At 41.9% G+C, this 23,267-nt stretch overlaps 1 long non-coding RNA gene and 1 pseudogene across 1 annotated transcript in view; both read right to left on the bottom strand.

Annotated features, from left to right (window-relative positions):
• The window catches only part of LOC135319511 (uncharacterized), a 120,072-nt gene that overhangs the window by 78,568 nt on the left and 18,237 nt on the right, over positions 1-23,267 (bottom strand). The window lies entirely within an intron of this gene.
• LOC105103443 (protein NipSnap homolog 3A-like) lies at positions 3,566-4,434 on the bottom strand (annotated as a pseudogene).

Genomic DNA, 23,267 nt, shown 5'->3' with positions numbered 1-23,267 from the left:
CTCCCTCTACTGGGAGCCACGCCGATGAGCTGGGCTGACTGGAGATCTGGGGGATCTGCTCCGTCCGTTACGTTGAAAGAGACAAGTCAGAAAGACCATATGTGGTGAAGGACTTGGTATTCATTGGGTGCATCAATAATTATGTTTTGAAAGTAGAGGGCGTTAGGTTGTCAGTTTCTGAGCCAACTGCCTGAGTAACTCTGAGACTGAGGGATGAGAGAGAAATGTTCATCTATCCCTTTTCTGTCTGGCAAACAACCTCATTCCCCGAGGAGAGCTCCTCAAACTTGAAAACATGTTTATTACAACTCTGAGCAGTGTTTTGTTCCCTTAGAGTCTCGGGAATTGTCCTGAAGGTCACTGACCTTGTTTTAACTGCCTCTCCTCTTTGCAACTCTCCCTGATTTTAACCTCACAATATGAGGACCCATATTTTAAAAGCTGGACAGATTGACTGCCAAAACACAAAGAGGGAGAGAAGCATCTATAAAGATGTATAATTGCCCACCGGTGTGTTCACTGACAAGCCATCATGGAGAATGGTCCACATCCCCAGTTCCCTAAGAGGGCAAGGGGGCACCTGCAGAGCCCAGTAAGACGAGGGCTCCAGGGATTCAGTGAGATGCCCCCCCAAAATTGATGGTAAATGTTCAGCTGCCCTTAGAAACCAATCTTTTGTAGCCTCATGACTCTGAAACCACTCCCTCCAAAAGTGTCCATATATTTGCTAGTGGAATGACAGTAATCTCAGCTTTCCTGTCAATATTTTTTCAGTAACTTTCTTTTGTTCATTTCTGTAGCCTTGTTGATCTCTGAGGGTTTCTCAGTTGTGTTTCAGATACTCTGGTTGACATGGGAAAGCTGGTGCTTCTGACTCTGTGTTCAGACAGTGCCATCCTCAGCATGGTATCAGTAAGCGCTCACGTTATTAAGTGCTGGCTATGTGCCAGGTGATGTTCTAAGCAATTACGTGTATTTACTCATTTAACTCTTTTAAGAACTCCATGCATCAGGGTTGTTTTATAGATAAAAAAGTGGGAACCCAGAATGTTCCAGCCATTTGCTCAGGATCAGAAAGCTATTGTGTGGCACAACAGGACTCCGAGTCACACAGTTTGGCTTCAGAACCTGTGTGCTCAACCAGTATGCTGTTTGCCACCGATACGTCTTTTCATCAACCTAATGTTACCTATGGTAGCTTTAACTTACTCACGCTACGCTACCAACTCACACACATCTATTAGCACAAATACTAGAGCAAGAAAAGATTCCTAGAAGTTGAAAAACACTATTCAGGCAGTAATAACAATGGTTCATGGCATTGTGCATTCTTTATGATTTGAAAAGCACCCTTGCAAAGCTGTATAATTGACCCAATTTTTCACCTTATGAGTCCGACAAGTAAATCGTTCAAGATCATCAGCAGGTCTGTGGAGATTTGAACCCAGATCTGCCAAATTCAGAGGTCCCTGCCCTTTCAGCTATGACCTGCAGCCTTCTTACTAACCACTATGCACAACCAGCCTGGTATAGTCAAATGAACACTTGGATAAAATAACTGTCACCACAGTAGAACTATTAACAGCCAGAGAAGGAAGGAAAGCATTGGCCATAATTAGACATAACTTCTAGACTTTAGGGGGAAAAATCATTTGTAAAAGTTCAGAGGAAAGGTAGGTATGACTCCTTGGTGATACTATAAAAGTTAAAATGTCTGAAAGAGGAAAGGTTCACAGAAATAAATTCTATCCAAAAAGTCATCCATATCTTAGTTCATTGGGCTGCTATAATGGAATACCACAGACTGGGTGGATTATAAACACCAGAAATTTATTTCTCACAGTCCTGGAAGACAAAGGTCAGGGTGCCAGCATGGTTGAGTTCTGGTGAGAACTCTCTTCTGAGTTGCTGACTGCTGACCTCTCATTGCATCCTGACATGACACAAAGAAAGTGTTCCAGCTCTCTGGCCTCCTCTTGTAATGGCACTAATCCTCTTCATGAGGGCTCCACCCTCAGGATGTAATCACCCCTTAAAGGCTCCATCTCCAAATACAATCATATTAGGAAATAGATTTCAGCATATGAGTTTTAGGGGACACAAACATTTAGTCCATAACAACAAATGACATAGGTCACGAACAAAAAAGGAACTTATCTTTAAAAAAAAAAAAAGCAAACAAACAAACAAAAACTATGCAGAGAGCTCTCTAGTGATCTCAGATTTTTTTTTTTAAATGTCTGAAATAGGAAAGTATGCACTTATAACCAAGGAATCCTAGCCAGTCATGATGATACCAGGAAAAACAGAGTTGAGATTTCCCTGAGGCTTAAAAAGACAGTGTCAGGGCACTGAAAGGAGGCTTTGAGGTGTATTCACAGCAGGAAGAATGAGGAAGGAGGGCCCGATGCTCAGGGGCAGGTGGTGTCATGTTGAAAGCTAACAGAGAAAAACAGGACGATTCAACTTCTACATTGTTTTCTCTGTCAAGGAAAGTGATCTTTAAGCTGGGAAGGCTAGAACAAATATGGCTAGCAGAAAGTTGAAACCTGAGATGCACAAGGAGACAATAAGAAAACACCAAGCCCCTCAAATGAATTCAAGTCCACAGACCCAGGTGAACCACATGCCCCTCCACAGAGGAAGGTGGGGCGGGGGGAGCAGCTGCAGTGACAGATCTGGGCGGATTTTAGAGAACAGGAACATAGTCTCATTTTTAAAAACAAGGAACAGATGGATTACAGAAAGTGAAAAGTACCAGGACCAGGCAATATCTTTTACGGCTGTGTGGACTTTGCCTCGGGCAAGCATTTCCACAAGCATAAAGATCTCTTTAAAACAAATAGATGTCCCAAGTATCTTTGTGAACTAGTGATTTAAAATGAAGTAAAAATTAGCCAAATTAATTCTGAATGTACACATTTCAGCATATAAACCAACAAGTCTTCTGAAGTTTTTTTTTTTTACCAACGAAGACTTAATCACATTATTTTCCAAGTTAGAGTGACTAATAATGTGAAGACCATACTTAAAACAGGTGACACTGTGCTTTTCCAATGTAAATATATTTGATGTAATATTTTTATGATTCACATTTGATATAACAATATAAACTTCACTGGGCAAAAAAAAAAAAGGAAAATTGTTTTTTAAAAAATCTCAAAAAAATAGACATGATGAAAAGGTAGATATGGATTACAAATAATGTTAAAATATTGTCACAGGTATGGAAATGTCACATCATTGTTTGAATAGAAAAAAAATCCCATAAACCAGAAGGTTGTCAAAATACAAAAGAAGAGTTATTTTGAAACAAATGAAAAAAATCAAGATCATGAAGCAGTGGCAAGTGTTTCTCATGTAAAACAGACACTGAAATGCTGTGGGGGAAAGGAACAGAAGTTTCTCCTGAAGTAGTGGTGACAAAGGACAGAGGTGGCTTTCAGAAATGCAAGGACACAGCTCATCAACTTACCACTGCTTTCAAATAAAAGTGAGGTCTCTTGGGAGAATCTAAGCCACTAAGCAGACACATCTCAGAGCAGTTAATGAAATGCTTTGCATTTCAGCAGAAAAGTTTCAATGGTGAAAATGATGTAGGAATTAGAAGCATGCTTTGCTTTGACGCTTGGAAGTCCACATTTTCCCAAACAGTCACCACAAGTGCGAGGTCTTCAGGAGACTGATGTCCCCCAGCTGCATGGGCATCTGCACTGTCATTTCACCAAAGATCATGAACTCTGCCCAGTTCTCTGTCCTCTGGGTGGAGAGCTCCAACCAGTTGTGAGTCGCCTAAATCCACATGGGCGTCACCCGCCATTTTAAATGTGTCAACCAACAGAGCTGGTCCAGCAGGTTTCATTCTGGAAAATAACTGGTTCGTGGACTCTTCTGGTTTTTTGGTTTTTGGGTTTTTTTTTTTTTCTATTTTGCATTATGGTACCACATAAATCATCTCAAACTCTCGTTTGTCAATGAAAGCCAAATTTGGACTAAGAAATTGTTCTTGGCACTCCTTATTTTTGGCCAAACCTTTCTGAACTCCTTTGCTCAGGGAGCCAAACTATCAGACTTCCAAATATGAAACAGTGTATTCGTTTTGCCTCTAAATTCCATACTCCAGAATCCAACCAAATCAGAGCGTGCTACCTAAAGATGAGTGTTTTTCTTAGTATTTTCCAGAAACTCATTTGTCTTTGAGGACTTAATGCAATGAAATTCATGGAATGTTCCATCATATTGTCTGGGGGGGGGGGCCATAGCAAAAGATGAACAGATCTGAGGAGCAGGTAACCACGTGGCTAGAGCCCAAGTGAGGCCATTTTGGAGGATGTGCATGGCATGGCTTTGAGGGCTGAGAAGCTGGCTAATAGTCTTCCTGGACTCCTCTTTTTACAGCTTCCCTCATGGAAATCAAGACCTGGCCAATTTTTAAGAAAGTAAATGTCTTTTAATATTTAAAAGATCACAGTTAAACATAATCACGTACCAATATGATCCCTATAAAACAAGCTTTACCAAACTAATCTTATTTCTATGTTGAGAAGTTATCAAGGAAAAGTCAACACTTTTCTGAGTCAAGATTTTCAGACACTATTGTCAAACCATCCCTATGGACAAACAATACAGATAAACATTGACTGAATGATGGTTAAGTAAAGAAGTTTCTTAACTAGTTGAATGACTGCATGTATATGCTGTCTATAAACTCAATTCTACAATCAGTTTCACAGAATCATAGTGTGTGGTGAAGGGGGCAGGGGCATCCTCTTCTTGCAAAAACTATATATTTGGCACATTTATTATGACTCATGGGGATATACAGAAATCAGGTGCATGATATTTTGATGCAACTGTTTTGAAGATATTTTGACAGCCCTGTAAGATGATTTAATTCTAAGGAATTTTTCTAAAGTGCTAATTAACATAATTACATACACATTCCCTTCCTGACCTTCATCCCATTTCTGAGTGAATTTTAGAGGTGCAGGAAGGTCAAACCCAGGGCTGGGATGAGGCTTTGCGATGTTCATTATTCACGTTGCCAGGGAATAAGAAAAAGATGTTTTTATATTTTGATGCACCCATTTCAATATGACCAAATCAAAGTAGTCACTTCAAAACCTTTTTCCAGACCTGATTTCCATACATACATCTGCATCACAGATTTTGGAACTCCACAGCAATATGGACAGTGCTCTTCAGCACTCCACGAGAAGTTTACTTTCCAGGCTGGCAATCATTCATGTTGCTTCTAATGTTTGTGATGACAAAAAGATGGAGAGAGAGCTGGTGTGATGGTTTTAGAGTCAGAATTCGACAGAGCTCCCCCAAGCGAGATGTTGTCTTGCTGCCTTTGGGCATGCAGGTAAAGACTACCTACCTTTCCAGGTTCTTTGATTGTAAGCAAAAGAAATAGACCCTGGCTGGCTAAGCAAAAAAAGAGCTTTCTAGGAAGGATACTGCCTAGTGCTTTCAATAGTGGAAAAGGCAAACAGCCAAGTCTGGGGAAGGCCCACAGTCCGAGGGATCCCAGCAGGGAGTTGAGACACTGGTTCTGGAGGGAAAGGCCACCAGCGTCTTCAGTTCCCCTGGCCACCTGTCCTTCAGTGTCTCTGCCCGAGTTTCAAATCTTGTCTCATGTGACCCCTGTCCTGTGATTAGGATTGTTGGGGTCATGTGGAAGGAAGAGGGTCATTTCCCCAGGGGAAAAGGAAGGGCCCTGTTGCCAGAAGAAAGGGGCAGGATGTGGGGAAAGAAAGAAAAAAATAGACCCACTGAAGACCTGAACTCCAGTCAAACACTCATTTAAAAAAAAAAAAAAAAAAAAAAACAGGTTTGGCCTCCCCTGTTTTATGTAAATGGGATTTACTTGGCTGCAAGTTCAAGAGTGCTGACACAGCCTTGCCGGTCCCGGCACCTGTAGGACAGCGCCCCTTCAGCGGTTCCAGCACTGCCGTGGGACCTTCACCATGGCCCCCGGGGTGGCCGTCCTCTGCGATTCTGGGCTCTGGGGCTATTCCTCTCATTCATCCTCCTGCTCTCGGGATGGTAGCCGTTTCCTGTAGTTACTAACTTCTGGGTTATCTCACACCTGCCTTTTTGGTCCCTCAGCCCTTCTGTAGCTGGGTAAAAGGCTCCTGCATCAATTTCCCTCCATTGGAACTGTCAAGAGTATTTCTAGCTTCCTTTCTGGATTCTGACTGGTGCAAATGCTGAACACCCAGATGATGTCATGGTAGATGGTGAGGGAGGTCGATACCATGCCGCACTTGGCATGCGTATCTTGTACAAAGGAAGACTTAGGGAACATGATCACCAGCTTCAACTCTCTGAAGAGCTTTCATCTGAAAAAGGGATTATATTTATCCTGTATAGTTCCAGAGGGCAGAACTGGCATTAGTGAGCAAAAATTTCAAGGAAGCAGGTTTCAGCTCAAAATAAGAAATGGTCCTCTAAACCCTTGAACTGCCCATAATGGAATGCACTGGGCAACTTTTGTTGAAAGTTAGTCAAGCAGAGGATTGACTGTCATCCCCCAGAGACACTGGAGTAGTGCCCACCAGGGTGACATACTGGGCCAGGTCCACCCTTGAGGCCCCATAATGCCCCTGCAGAATCAATGGGCTTTAATTAAAGATATGCTCACTTTCTGTTGGAGTTCCAGGACAAAGCCAGGGTGCTTGGTGACCTGCAGAAATCAGGAACAATCATCCTCTAAGATTTATCTTGGCCCTCGAGTACTTTAAAACAATGAGCCTTACTCTAAGACTGAAAAAAATTCAATTTCCTACCATTGTACACCTTGCCAAGAGCAGACATTTGTAAGTAGGAAGGTTCTCTTCATTTTCTCCCCTCTCTGCTTCCACTGGGTTTACTGTGTGTCCCTGGGATTTATGCCCAGAGGCTCTTTGGAGGGGCCAAAGATGACCACAGCCCACAACTCATGGAATCAAAGGATTCGAGTATTCTGAAGAGGGTGGCTCACCCTCGTGAATCTCGTTTGAAGGATCCAAATCTCTGAGGCTGAGGCTTCCCCAGTGAGCCCTGGATTTCACAAGGATGGGTAGACAGTTATGAGGGAACCAGACAAGTCTTCAAAATCTTAATGAGATTACCTTCCTGCCACCTTGAAAATCCCACCACCCTTCTGATTCTTGCTACAGCTGTCAACAATTTACTCACCTCTGTATAGCCCGCCCTTCTGCTGTTTGGGGCTCACGAGTCTTGAAACAGCTGTTCTCCAGCCACCAGTTTGCCTTTCCGGGGGCAAAACTGCCTTCAATTGTACTGTGGCAGTTTGGGGGGAGAGGGGGTAGATGGGGAGAAAGCTATTTCCCTCTTGAGCTCTGATAAACCAAACAGAGAAACCTAACATTCTAACCTCTAATGTGTTCAGAAAATGGTAACTTCTAAGCACACAAAAGAACCATCCTCTTACATTTTCCACTGGGAACATTGGAGGGGAGAGGAATCACAATGGGTTACCCCTGGTCAAAACCCCAGATACAAAAGGACCAGAAGTTAGAGTTCATTTTGACCTAGACAGGGACGCTCCCCCTACTGAAGACAACCCGACCGCTACATCACAAGGGAGAAATCCATGAAACAGCGTTTCCGTGCCTCCGCGCAGCTTCCCGATGAGTGAGGATTCAAATCGACAGCAGGATGTCTATGGCCTGAGGTTGCGTCCTTTGCCAGTACAGCCCCTTGTGGGTGATTTTACATTCCATTCTGCTTCCCCTAAACTTGTCCCAGTCTGTTTGTCATTTCGACATTTGTCATTTGTCTTCCCTGAGACAGCGACTGCCCCGAAGACAAAGAGAAAATGCCTAAGGAGAGGTGGGCAGCTGGCTTGCACATCAGCAACTGCACAACCCTCTGGACACCGGCCGTGGTGTAGGGACACCAGGGTGCAAAACACCATAAAATTCAGATACACCCGTCCTCCTAAAAGTCCAACAAGAGCAGAGGATAATTTTGAGCTTCACAACCTCCTCTTCCCCCAGCCTCTCCCCAAAAGTCAAGCTCTGAGGCCACGGTCTCCTAGTGATAGACTATTGGTCATTCCCTGGACCGAAGGAGCACGACCAGGCAGAGGCTGGTGCTAAGAGAGCAGCGAGGGCAGGAATGAAGAATCTCGTGATGCGGTCGGAGGTGGGTGTGGGGAGTGGGCGGACAGGGGGGTTTTCATGCATGGGCCCACCTATGGGACCACTCCCCCGCTGCAGATCAGGAAACCCCTCCTCACTTTCCAGCTCAGGAGGTGTGAATTGCAATGCTCATCTAACACTGATTCTTCTCCCTCGGACCCTGCTCTGACCACCCCGATACTGTCCCCCTCCCTGTCCCTTTATGTTCCTCCGCCCTCTCTCTGCCTACCCCCTCTGGTCTGAGGCAGCCACCTGGGGACCCTGCTCTCTGGTAATTAGCCAGGGCAGCTGCTCAACCCAACAAGCTCTAGAGATCCGCAGCTGGGAGAACGGAGTCCTGCCTGGAGGAGGGGGCAGCCAGGGGAGGCCCACCGAGCCTTCTCAGGTGGCCAGATGACGCCTAATTAGGCCCCCTGCTCTGGAGGCCTCACCAGATGGACAAATGCCTGGAAGCCTAGGGGAGGCAGCAAGACTCTGTGGGAACTCCCAGCGTGAGGTTCCCTTTCCAGCTGCCTCTGGGGCTGTGGGGGAGGATGCTTAAAACAGTCACTGGCACCTGCGGTCAGGGGGCCTCGTTTTTCCCTGCCAGGAGGGGAGATGTGGTACAGCCCCCATGCACCCCTTCCATCAGCCTGGAGTCTGAGTTGTTGATTGAAAATGATTTTTTTTTCCAGAGGCACACCAGAGGAGTTGGCACTGGGAACATTTTTCTAAACCTAAGCAGTGCACACCATGAATTCACAAAAGGCAGAATTAACCTAGGAGGGAAACACGAAGAAAATGCAGAGGTTTCATTCTTTCTGTCTCCCCAGCCTGCAAACGTGAGCTGCAAACGGCGTGGCCGAGGAAGGGTGAGGCCGTTAATGATTTCATTTTGACAAATGGCTGTTTCTGGGCAAAGGAGAAGTCAGAGGCAGACAGTGGGGGGAGGAGGCGCACTGCGGAGGAGCGGGTGTTGTACATTTCGGAGCACGGCCATGGTAGGCGAGGGAGGACTGCCCTGCGGTTCCTCTCATCCACTGGCCGTCGTGCCTCTAGCTGCCCCTCAGTATGGCCTCCCCTGCAAGAAGAAAGCCATCTGGGGACAGGCAGGGAAGCGGAACCTTATGTCACCCTCCTCCCCACCAAGTTCTGCTATCCACGAGGAGTTTGCCTTTCAGTGGAGACTCATCAATGGAAAGAACGGTAATGAAGGTTACAAACATTAAGCAGAAAAAAATGCAAGACTGAATCGATGTCCCTACTAGCCCTTCCCTCTTTCTGCCTTCCCCAGCTCCTTGTGTGACGAACACCTTTGCCTTTTGATGAAGAGAGAGTGATCACTCCAGTGCTTAAGTCCTTGACTTAAATGGCCTTTTTAAAAATTGAAGTATAGTCAATTTACAATGTTGGGTTAGTTTCTGGTGTACAGTATAGTAATTCAGGTATACATATATTTTTATATATATTTCTTTTCCTATCCTTTTTCACTATAGGCTATCACAAGACACTGAATATAGTCCCCTGTGCCTTTTTATAGAAAAGGAAAAGTCAGGAAAACACATGAAATCTTTTCTGCCTGCCATCACAGCCCTTGCGCCCCCATTTGCGATACCCTATAAGCAACCATATGGATTCAGAGAAAAAGCCTATGTGTCTCATTTGGTGGTTTCCTTTTTTAAGCTGTTGCAAAGTTAACTCACATCAGAATTGTTTTTACCTTAAAGTTACCCTCCCACCCAGCGGCAATTGTTTTCTAGCTATTATATGCAGGGAAAACTTCCAAAATAAAATTCAATAAGGCTAAGAAAATAAGCATACAGGTCATTTGTTATAATATTTCTTATTTACCATTGTTATTAATGTCCCTTATTTGTGGGACCAATGTGTGGATGGGACAGGCTGTGTATGATTGCATTCTTGGCCAGCAAAGGCCCAGGCTGGCAGCAGAGCGTCTTTGAGCAATCTCAGCTCTGTAGTTTCTGGAGTATAACATATTTTCTGCGGGCTCTGGCTGATACAGTGGACATTAATTGTTAATTCTCCAACAGCCATCTGCTAAAATGTAGACGCCCAGGAAATCTGGGGAAACAGCGCCACCTAGCAGCCCTCACTCTAAGTGCTTCCAAGCTGGGCTTCTCGTTGACTGGGCCAGTGGAAAAGGCTGACCACACTTCTGAGGTTGACCAGGTTGGAAAGATGCTCTCCCTAAATCCACCTCCGCTATCAATGAGCACGATCAGTTTGCAACATCTTGGAGTCCTTTTGGCTTCAGGAAAGCAGCTCAACGTAATGTTCTGGATGGATAAATAAGGTTTCATAAAATCACATTAGCAGACGGCATTTCTTCTACAAGATGCTTTGGAGCTACACACTTAAAAGATGAGAAAATGGAGGCCCAAGGAGAAAAAGGTACTTCTTCAAGGTCACACAGGTAGTTGGTGGTTGAGTCGGGCTCAGAAACCAGAACCAATCCTGCTGTTCACAGGATGGGAGCCCTTTTCCAAAGGCTGGGCGAAGAGGAAGAGTTAGTGAGGGCGTCCATCAGTAGGTAAAGGTCTGCATCTATCTCTGAGTCTGTATATTAACAACAGGAGTGTGGCAAGGTGCATAGTCAACACAAGGCCATATTTTGGCTTTTATCCAGGACACAGGTAGATATCGAGGAAAAATCTTTGAGCAGCCCTCCAAAGTGTCATCGAAATGACTGGAACAAATATTTGGGCTATTTCCCACCCAATCTCTCTGTTGTCTGATCAGGGAAATTTCTCCCTGAAAGGAGAAAGACTGCAGACTGTAATTTGGGACACAGACGTTTTCAGATTTTTCTCCTCTAAAGATCCTTTGGAGCTTTGACTTCAAACATGTCAGAGACTCTTTCTCTTGTGGGGAGGAATCTGGCAGAGCTGGAAGGGACCTCAGGGATGAGCTTGTCCCGTGGGACTCATCCTGAATGCACATTTTTTTGTTTTGTTTTAATTAAAGTATAGTTGATTTACAATGTTTCAGGTGTACAGCGAAGTGCTGAATGCACATTTGAATTGCCCTAGAAGATGTTAAAAACATCGGTGCTAGTGCCCCACCACAGACCAATTAAATAAAAATCTCTAGTGTGGGGCTGTAAGTACAATAGTTCCCCCCTTATCTGTGGTTTTCCCTTTTGTGGTTTCAGTTACCGGCCGTTAACCACAGTCCAAAAATACTAAATGGAAAATTCTAGAAATAAGCCACTCATGAGTTTTAAACCGTATGTTGTTATGAGCAGTGTGATGAAATCTCACACCATACAGCCCAGGGTCCCCAACCATCAATATCGTCATGGCTCAATAATCCAGCATCACCTGAAGCACGTGATCCTCCTTCCAACATGTGGTCCACAGCCTGATGCTACGTCACAATGTCTCTGTCACTCACTTCACTTCATCTCATCACATAGACACTTTGTCATCTCACATCATCACAAGAAGGAGGCTGAGTACAGGACAATGAGATATTTGGGAGAGAGGTGGGGAGAGAGACTACACTCCCAAACTTTCATTACAATATATTGTTATAATTGTTCTATTTTATTATCAATTATTATTGTTAATCTCTTAATGTGCCTAATTTATAAATTAAACTTTATTATAGGTATGTATGTATAGGAAAAAACATAGTATAGAAAGTGTTCGGTCCTATCCCCAGTTTTAAGCATCCACTGAGAGTCTTGGAACGTACCTTCCACAGATGATAAGGGACTACGATGTTAGTATTTAAGTTCCCTGTGTGATTCCAATATGCACCCAAGGTTGAAAATCATTGGCTTCCAGCCCAAACCTTCCTCTTAAAGATGAGAAAACAGAGGCACAGAAAGATGGAGTGGTTTGTCCAGCGACACAGAGAGCTAATGGCAGAACTGGGACCGGTTTCCTCTTCCGTGTCCTTCATGGCCAGCTAGTCAACAACATCAGGCCTGACCCCCCAGAGCAGTCACCCTGCAGACACTGTCCCCAGAGACAGCCAGCCGTGTACGGGAAGGCCTCTGAGCACTGGGAAAATCCGCATTTAGGAACCGAAAGAAGAGATGTGAAAGGATTCTAACCAATGTAGGGGCACTTGGTGATATTTTTCCAACCACAATTTTTTTGGAACTGGAGACACAACCACAGAGGGGGTTTAGGGGCCCCCTGGGCCCACTGTGACATGGACCAGAGCCAAACTCCACTCATCACCTGATGGGTGGACTACAGTTGCACTGTGGGTCTCCAGTGTCCACTAGTCTCCAAGAGACTGGTCACACCCTTTCCTTCATGCACGGTCACCCTGATAAGCAGCTACAGGACCCTTCAGGGAAGGTTGGAAGGGAGATTCACAATGTAAGCTGTTGGCTTGCAGCAGGATTTCCAAGGAGACTTGTCCCTTGTCTTCGCCTTTATCCAAGGGGCTCTGCGTCTGTGAACTGGCTCAGATCTGGAAACTGACAGAGGGACCGTCACCCTCTATCGTGGGGATTCTACTCACCAGATTTCCCATTCATGCAAATCAAGCAAGCCTCTAACAGCCTGCCCATCTATTTCTGCTCAAGGAACATCGTGATCAACCAGCCAGTTCTATGGCTCTGCAGGTCATGCTCTTCTGATCACGACTTGGGTTCTGCTAACCCTTACAATAAGCACATCGACCTTGTCTTCGCCAAGTAAATACCACCCCTTGGCCCTGGGATTCCTCATCCCCACTGCAGTCAGGGAGTTCTGCCCCATGGCAGCAGTCCACCACATCACTCCTGGCAACCACAGAGCTCTTCAAGGATGCTGGGGCTCACCTACAAAAGCACCTCCCTCAGCCTTGGTGAAGGTAGTGCCCTCCGGACCCTCTGAGGGGACACAGGAGGTAAGTGAGCTGATCTCGTATGAAACATCTGCTCCGTCAACTCCAACTCCCAAAGCCTCTGTAGACATCCCTCTGTTTCACTGAGGACACCCAGGATAGGTCATCCTGCCTCATCTCATTTGTCAGGAAGGTCTGGCCCAGGACTCATTACCTTATTGTCTTCATGACAATACAAAACACCAGAGATGCCAACGTCAACATTTTGCATCCAAACCACATTCCCCAGGCTGCTTCTCAAACTTTAAAACAGCTCAAAAATCCCATTAAACAAAGTGCCCCAGGTTTTATAGAAATCGCTGATCACAAGCCATGAAATGAAGAACTGCATCAATACCAAAAGTTTACAAGAGAATGATTCGGGCAATCTTAGGCTAAGATTCTCTAGGGTGCAGTCAGCTGTGACCAGGAATCTGCCAGCAGGGCATCAGCATGAATATCCCAGGCTGAGCTTCCCTGTTCCACTTCCCAGTTACACCCTTCAATCAGGGAGGCTAAAAGGAGTGGGGGAGGAGGGGTGAGGAATCGTGACCTTGCAGGGCCAAGATGGCTCGAGGGCTCATGCCCCTGGTTTTGGCCTTAAGCATTGCTGAGAGTAAAACACAGAGGCTTTAGAGCATGGTCAGTGTTAGCAGCATGGATAAGGATTTGCATCAAGCTCCCCAGACTGAATGTGGGTAGAAACTACGTAGAGAGGCAACTGGTGCTACGTCATAATGCTCTATATACGAGGGACAGGACTTTGGGTTTTTTTTTTTTTTAATGCAAAGCCATGGAAGAGATGAAAAGAAGGGAGCGTCATAATCTCCTTTAGGTTTTTAAAAAAATCACTCTCACTACCACGTAGAGAAGAACCCGTAGAGAAGGGCAAGAGGGAGATGATGGTGGCTTGAGCTCGAGGTGGAGAAACGAGGCACATAAGAAGGGGCTGCACCCAGAGGGGGACTGAAAGTGACTTGCTGATGTATTACATGTGGGATGTGCGATGATGATGGTGGTGATGAAGGATGATGTGATGAAGGGTGCTGACTTGGTTTTCATCCTGAGCATGTGGTTGAATGGTGACACCATTGATCAAACTGGAGTCTCATAGATGTCAGATCTGTATCAAGCTAAGCCCTGTATCTCTAGCCCCCAGAACAGTGGATCCCACGTAGAAGGAGTTTAATGAACTTAAATGATCAGATAAATGCAGGGATTAATGCCCATATACAGACACAAACATTGTACTGCCCTGCTTCCCTTTGGCTTTTGCTGTAGTTTTTCATTATAGCTTTTTGAAATGACATTTTAATTGGAACATCAATATCTAAAACAGGCTCATTGTAAAACTTTATTAATGACCATTTATAATTTGAGTTCAATTATGACATTTGCTTATGACAAAACCAGTCAGTGAGGCCAAACGGTTCTGATACATACAGACACTTGAAGTCACATGATATGGATTATAATTGAGGTTTTCTTTTATGTCTCTCTCTTTTTTTTTTTTTTATTTGAGTAAGGGTAGATTTATTTAGAGAGATACATACTCTGTAGACTGCAGGCTGTTTCAGAAGGCAAGAGAAAGGCCACGAAGTGTGGGGGTTGGGTGCTTAGTTTAAAGTAAAAGTCGTTACACACTCCAGAGACAGCCCGTCTCACTCAGAAGGGAGAGCAGCCTGCCTTTCTGTATGTTCCAACTTCCAATGTGTTTCTCTTCTGTTTGGTTGCACCTGATAAAGAAATGGTTCCAGAGGGCAAAAGATTTAAACGTGTTGTGTGCCAGTTAGTAATGTCTTTGTCTACATGTAAGAAAAGAGTTCAATGTCAGAGGCTTAACCATAAGGAAATTTATTTTTTATTAAATGTCAGTAACATAGAGAAGTGTACAGCTAGAAATGGTGACATAGAAGACTTGAACAAGTCACTCCAGAGATAAGTGATTGGGGACTAGTTCAATAGTTCAGCAGTGTCACTGAGGACCCCTGTCTTTCCATCCCCTCATCCTGACATCGCTAGGCTGCCCTTTCACCCCTGGGAAGTCACTTCAAGGTCATGAGCCATCAAAAACCATCAAAAAAAGAAATAGATCAAAGGATGGCCAGGAAAGAAACAGACCTTCTCTCTGTGACTTCCCTCTTCTGGTATCAGGGGAACGTCTTTTCCAGAATCCTCCAACAGAGTTCTTTCTCGTCTAATTTGCCAGACCAAACCCCTCTCTTAGACCTACTGCACTTTCTGCCTAACAGCTGAGCAAGGCCAAGGAACAATTTCAAGAAACTTCAATAACGAATCCTGAAGCTTGAAAGAGGAGTGACAGAAACATTTTGTATAAAGTGAAATAAGCAATCGTACAGATATAAAACTGGGCCACCTGCTGCTGTTCTCAGTGGCAAAGGCAATGTTGATTGGATCTTTTCTGAAGATTTCAGAGAGTGGAAGTAAATCGACACAAAGAAACACATACTAAAGATTATGTTTTCCTATTTACCTCCTCAAAATCCCATTCACTGCGGCCACTATTTCCCCGGAGTCTCTCTTCTCTTTCCCACAAACCCTCTCTAAGAACACCATTCTCTCCAAACGCCTCCCTCCCCTCTTTCTTCGTCCTCTCCTCCCTGTAACCGCTGGTCTAATCTCGTTTTGTCCACTTGCACTACTCCCGCACGATTACCCCAACGAGTGCGAAGAGTCATGCCTACAAACTCGTTGTTTACCTGAAAGCGAAGAAGGGAAAAGCTATGGTACCCCTACTTATTAATATTTTTACGTCTGTCACCTGATAATATCGAACAAGAGTTCTCACCTCCTCTTATATATATTAGAGTCAGATCAGAAATGCCCCAAATTTACAATAAGGACAATTAAGTTTCTGATCATTCAACATTATCAATATGCAGCATAAGTTAATTTGTTACTCTACTAATGACTCAGCAACGTGATATGAACGGGCTCTGACCATCTACTTCAGTACGACCTACATAAACTTTAGGGCTGAACTCTTTCAGACAATTTTCTGTGATTAGTTAGATACAGGATTGAATTTGATTCTTAATTGAATGCCTTGTTTATTTAATTTTCTCAGTATGAGTTCTTGGCACATCAAAGAGCTGCTAAAATGCAATATGGTTTTAACAGATAGCATGCTTTAAGGAGCAAATAAGAGAAAACCTAACTCAAATGATTTGGACAATGAACAGATGTTTTTAAATCCCATAACTAGAAGACAGGGGGTAGATTAAGACATTATTTTTAGCTCCCTCATTTCTCTGAGGACTCAGATTTCTTCCTTGTCTCCACTCTGCTTGATTCAGCAAGTCAGCTTGGAGCTCTCCTCATGGTCACAAGATGGCTGCAGCAGTCCCGGGTATCACCACCTGACATCACAATATCCAATAACAACAGCAGCAGGAGAGCAATTGTTACCTTGACCATAATCCCAGTTTCTTTTTATCAGCCCAAAAATCTTTCACAGGACTCCAAACTCATCTGACATCCCCTCTCATTGACTAGAATTGCAACACATTCCACATCTCAGCCAAGCACTGACAAAAGAGAAATGAGACCACCTAGTTACTTAAGGGTTGATCTTTATTTGCCCTAGCTGAGATTATAGCATACTTTTCCTTTAAAAAATAAATAAACAGAAAGAAAAATACCATATGAGATCACTCATATGTGGAATTTAAAAAAAACAAAAAAACACAAAAAAAAACCATAAATACAAAACAGAAACAGACTCATAGACATAGAATACAAACTTGTGGTTGCCAAGGGGGCGGGGGGTGGGAAGGGACAGACTGGGATTTTAAAATGTAGAATAGATAAACAAGATTATACGGTATAGCACAGGGAAATACATACAAGATCTTGTGGTAGCTCACAGCAAAAAAAAAATGTGACAATTAATATATGTATGTTCATGTATAACTGAAAAATTGTGCTCTACACTGGAATTTGACACAACATTGTAAAATGACTATTATTCAATAAAAATAGTTTAAAAAAAAGTCAAAAATCCAATAAACACCATTAAGAAAAAAAAAAGAAAAAGAAAATAAACAAAAGCAGAAGAAAGTGAAGCATAAAAAATAGTGAGAAAGAAAGGGAGAGAAATATATATTTGGGGCAAGCAAGTATGCTAAAAGTGATACTGGGGACCAAAACATAAACAAAAGCACATTTACCAGTTACTTTATCCCCAAAGGCACTATTTAATATGGTCAGACTTACTACTCAGAACCAACTTCATGGTAAGGGCAGAAATGTCAACAGAGCCCCAAGAAATTCACTTACTACCCTTGATCAACAGGATAAACAGAAGTAACATTTTTATCAAGTAGCATAGACACTTCTGTGTTTTAAACTACATTGCCTAAAAGGTTTTTGAAATCTAAGTGATTAATTCTCATCTAACATAAAATCAAGTTACTATCTAGGACACTACATGAAGTTTATCTCCATTGGAAAGAGGTCCATAAATGTACTGGTACTATCTAATGATAAAAACAATCCATAAATACTCATTCCATGATTTTAATACTTATTCTACAGCTACAGTAATTAAAACAGTGTCCTATGAGCATTAGGGTAAGTAAGGAGATCAGTGGAACTGAACAGCAAGTCCTGAATAGAACTATACATATATGGCTGGTTGACTTTCAACAGACAATGCAAGTAGTCAAACGGAGAAAGAAAAACTTTCTTTTCAAGAAACGGGGCTCGGGCAGCTGGATAACCATAAGGGAAAAAAATGAACCTTGAGCCTTACCTCACACCATACATAAAAATAAACTTGAGATAGATCAAAGACATAAATATAAAAGAAAAAAAAAATAAAGCTTCTAAAAGAAAATACAGGAAACTATCTTTATGACCTGGGAATACAAAGATTTCTTAGACAGGTCACACATTTTATAAATTTTATTCACACTTCATCGGGGTTTTTTTAATGTTTTACTTATTTATTTTATTATTGTATTATTTAATTTTTTTATTTTGGTGGGGGTGGGGAGGGTTATTTTTGGAGGAGATACCAGGGATTGAACCCAGGACCTCATGCATGCTAAGCATGCACTCTGCCGCTTGAGCAATTACCCTCCCCCCCACATTTCATCAGTTTTATTCATCAATAACTCCCAAATGGAAATAACCCCAAAATCCAACAACAGGGAAATAAAAAATAAATTATAGTATATTAATAAAATTTTAAAATTAACCATCGGGGTGTTCAACAATTAGGATGAATATCAAAAACATAATGCTAAGTGAAAAAACCAGACACACAGTATATATACTGCATTATTCTATTTATGAGATGTTCAAGGACAAGCACAACCAGCCCAACGTGCTGTAATTAAGGACAGTTGGTTTCCTCTGGGGAGAGAGATAGGCTATCGACCGGAGAGAAGTACAAATTGTGATGGAAACGTTCTGCATCTTGACTGAGGTTATAATTACTTGAACATATACATGTATCAAAGCTCACTGAACTGTATGCTTAATACGTGTGTTTTTTGTTTGTAAATTATTCCTCAATAAAAAACAATGGACAGATGCCCAAATACACAAGTAGTGAATTGTAAGTTGCATTTTTCTTTTGTCTGTATTTTAGGATTTCTAAAATTGTGACATGTCTTTTAATTATAGCCTAAAGAAACTTTCCAGCCATCTGGCAGTAAATTTTTAAAAAATAGTAACAGTATTTATTATGTAAACTTTTTTACTGAAGTATAAAATAGATGAAGAGATATTAAGTGTACAGCTTGATAGTTTTTCTAATAAAATGAATATCCCCTTATAACCACCTCTGAGATGTAGAACATCACCAGCACCATGGAAACGTCCCACTGCCCCCCCCCCCCCGCATCGCTGTATAGTGCTCCAGTTATGGGTACAGTGCAGCTGATTCTGTTACCGCTTTCTGGTTGCTGTCAATAAAGTCGCCAGGAACATCCTTGTACACCTTTGGTGCACATGTGCATTAATTTATGGGTCACAGGACAAGGGGTATGTTCAGCTTTCCTAGGCACTGCCTAATAGTTTTCCAAAATGGTTATGCCAATTTGCATTCCCACCAGCAGTGTGTAAGAATTCCAGTTATTCTATGTCCTTGCCAAAATTTGGTATTGTCAGATTTGTGTTTGGTTTTTGTTTGGTTGGTCGTTTGGTTTTCACTCTGCATGCCTGGGTGAGTAGGGGGCGCTGGTTTTTTGGGTCTTTTATTTTTTTTAACATTCTATTGGTATCTCATTAAGGTTTTAACCTGCAGTTCAATTTTAACTTAAACTTGGATCATTAACTATTGATTTAGATGTCTTCAAAAAGATTACATGATGAAGCAATGTTATACGTTAGAGAGCAAAGAAACAGAGTAGCAGGAAGAGTGGAAATGTCACAATCCAATGTTTTTCTTATAAAGCAACAGCCCAACAACTAAGTGCCATAAATGACCTATGAAAGAGCTGGTGAAGCTACATTTGGCCTGAAACACACAAGGGGGGCACAACTCCAGATGATGTGACTAAACGCAGTAGAATTTGCCGAGCCTTCATGATAACCTAGTGAAACAGATATCACCACCTCTATTTTATAGATGAGGAAACTGAGTAATTAGCAAAACTGGAATCCATACTCGGGTGGGTACAATTCTAACACCTATGCTCTTGCCATATAAGTCAAGCAGAATATAAAATAAGCAAAGAAAAACTATGCCCCTTGCCCATATTAATCATCATCATCTTTTCAAACCCATTATCTTAGTAGAGTGCCCCTCAGTCCAACACTCTGTGTCTCCAAGCAAGGCAGAGATAAATCTTCACTTGACCATGAGAAAACTGAGAGGTTGGCGGATCCCAGGGACCAGCTCTGGTCCAGAGTCAGAGACAGGATCAGAATTCCCAGCTCCCCAGGACAGATGACTATGCTCACTGTCATAGGAGAAATTAGCCAAGCACAGCCACTTTCCATCATCTGTGCCTCCCCTCAGGCCTGAGCTACACAGTGTGGGTGGAGGGATGCAAGAATTTCTTGGTGTCCACCCCACTCCTTACTATACACTACGCTCTTTTCTCAAGCAGCTAGCATTAAATGACTTGGAAGAGAACATTCACTCTCAAAATTTGGTGTTTTAATTGGTTTCTCCTCCTCCAAGGAGTCACCAAGAATATCAAATTCTACTTAATGAGGGATTGCAGAAATATTTTTGAGGTGATAGTCTTCCAGGGGTCCATAAACCAAGACGTTTATTAGGTCTAGAGATTAAAATGTCCGGCAATGGAGCAGGAACTACCTTGCACTAAAAAGGGCATCTCCATTTACAGCTAAGAATCTCTTTGGACTACATCACTCATGATAAGGATAAAGACTTCCCAGTCCATTGACTAACAAAGACAAGTGTTTAAGTAGCCTAATTACGCCTGCACTGGCAGATCACTCTTACAAGAAATCTAATGCTTTTCCCCAACATATCAACGATTCAACTGTTCCATTGTCTTCATAATGACTGGGTTAACAAGGCAGTAAATACCTTTAAAATCAAGTTTGTGTATATCTTAATTCATTGTAGCTGTCTGAGTAGACAACTTTTTTTTTTTTTCAAACAAGGTGGGGAAAGTCTCAGCACCTTAGACAGCTGGTAAAATAGAACATATGTTTCAGGTGCATAAAAAAGATATCCAAAGATTTGCTTTCAGTGGAGGATGATAATCTCTGAAAGGAAATAAATGTCTCCAAGACACAGGCAACACTGGGAATATAAATAATGAGGTGCTGGCTGGAGCTTGTCTTCCTTGAAACAGTGGTCCCCAGCTGATGGGAAAGCCCTCCTTGGCCAGCAGGGAGTCTTGGGAGCAGGCCATTGGCTGCGTGAAAGGGGAGGGTGCCCTTTCTCAGGCTAGATATTCTAAATCGACACATTGGTGGGATAAACTGAGGCATCTAAGAAAGTATTTTTAAAGATTAAGTTTACTTAAAGGTAACAGATGATGAACTTTGAGAAAATTGTGAAACTGCATCCAAATTTCTTTTTCTCTAAAATAGACTCTGGGAAGAATCATTTTTGCAAAGAATTCTCCAGTTACATGAATAGCTCTTCTCTCATCTTTTATGCTTTATGTGTTTGGATATTCATATATTGACTTTATACATAATGTGATAATTCAGAAAATGGAAGCAAAAAGTCATGAGATGGAGGTGGGAGAGTCAATAAAATTCAAGGAGATTTGCATCAGATTGTTCAGAAGCATTCTCTCTGATAACTCCCTTTTAGGTTGATCAGAGACAATATGCTCTCCATTGAGAGAAATAGAAGGTTCCTGATGGAAAGCAGTGGAATTCAGAATGACTTCGTGGAGAATGTGGATCTTCACTGGGCTTAACAGACATTCAACCCTTCTTCTAAATTGATTAGTGCACTCTTTTAGGATGGGATTCATAAAGCTGAAAGGACTTTGGTGAACACTAAGATCATAAGATGTTCCTCAAAAAATCATTTTCAAATAAATTTGGGGAAAGCTTCTTTTTAGCTCTCTTATTAGGGAGTCAAATGCATACATAAAGACTCTTGTTAACATTGTCTCATGCACCATTTCCTAAACATTTACCCATGGAACCCTTTTTTCTTATGATATCTAACAACTCTTCAAGTGTAATCCTCTTTGTAAAATGTTGTCCTAGTTAGGAAAATAATGAAATAGTCCAACTTCCTCACTTACTTAGTGGGTGGGGAAAAAAAACTACCACAATGGTGAAAAGATAGTCTTTTCAATAAGTGGTGCTGGGAAAACTGGACAATTACATGTACAAGAATAAAATTAGAACATTCTTTAATACCATTTACAAAAATAAACTCAGAATGGATTAGAAACCTAAATATAAGACTGGAAACCATTAAACTCCTAGAAGAAAACATAGGCAGAACACTCTTTGACATAAATAATAGCAATATTTTTTTGAATCTGACTTCTAAAACAAAGGAAACAAAAGCAAAAATTAGCAAATGGGACCTAATTAAACTTAAAAGCTTTTGTACAGCAAAGAAAACCATTGACAAAATAAAAAGACAACTTACTGAATGGGAGAAAATATTTGCAAGTCATGTGACGAATAAGGGGTTAGTATTCAAAATATATAAACAGGTCATACAACTCAATATCAAAAAAACAAATGATCCAATCAAAAGATAAGCAGAAGACTTGAATAGACATTTTTCCAAAGAAGACATACAGATGGCCAAAGGCACATGAAAAGCAGCTCAACATCACTCATCACCAGGGAAACGCAAATTAAAACCACAGTGAGATGTCACCTCACACCTGTCAGAATGGCTATCATCAAAAAGAGTACAAATAACAAATGCTGGCAAGGATGTGGAGACAAGGAACCCTCCTACACTGTTGGTGAGGATGTAAATTGGTGCAGCCACTGTGGAAAACGGTATGGAGATTTCTCAAAAAACTAAAAATAGAACTACCATATGACCCAGCAATTTCACTCCTGGGTATGCATCTGAAAAAAACAAAAACACTAATTCGAAAAGATGCATCCACTCCAAAGTTCACAGCAGCATTATTTACAATTGCCAAGATATGGAAGCAACCTAAGTGTCCATCAACAGATGAATGGGGATACATATAGAGAGAGAGAGAGAGAGAGAAAGAGAGAGAGAGTGAGAGAGAAAGAGAGAGCACAACTATATATAAAGACTCTTGTTAACATTGTTTCATGCACCATTTCCTAAACATTTACCATGTTATAGTTATATAGTTATACCATGTTATATATAATGGAATACTACTCAGCCATAAAAAAGAATGAAATTTTGCCATTTGCAACAGCATGAAAGGACTTGGAGGACATTATATTAGTGAAATAAGTCAGAGAAAGACAAATATTGTGTGATATCACTTACATGTGGAATCTAAAAATAAAGCAAACCAGGGAATATTCAAAAAAAAAAAAAAAAAAGAAACAGACTCACAGATACAGAGAATAAACTAGGAGTTACCAGTGGAACAAAGGGGGGAGGAGCAAGATACAGGTGGGGATTAATATGTACAAACTACTATGTATAAAATAAATAAGCTACAATCATTTATTGTACAATACAGAGAATATAGTCCATATTTTATCATAACTATAAATGGAGTATAGACTTTAAAAATTGTGAATCACTGTGGTGTACACCTAAAACTTATAATGTACATTAACTATACTTCAATTTTTTTAAAATCTGATGATTGAAAAAAAATTATCCTGGGCCCAGGCATGGGAAGGGAGTTTTTCAAG

Source organism: Camelus dromedarius, chromosome 28 (assembly GCF_036321535.1).
Source record: "Camelus dromedarius isolate mCamDro1 chromosome 28, mCamDro1.pat, whole genome shotgun sequence".
Classification (NCBI taxonomy): Eukaryota; Metazoa; Chordata; class Mammalia; order Artiodactyla; family Camelidae; genus Camelus; species Camelus dromedarius.
This window is presented reverse-complemented; position numbering and strand designations above follow the sequence as displayed.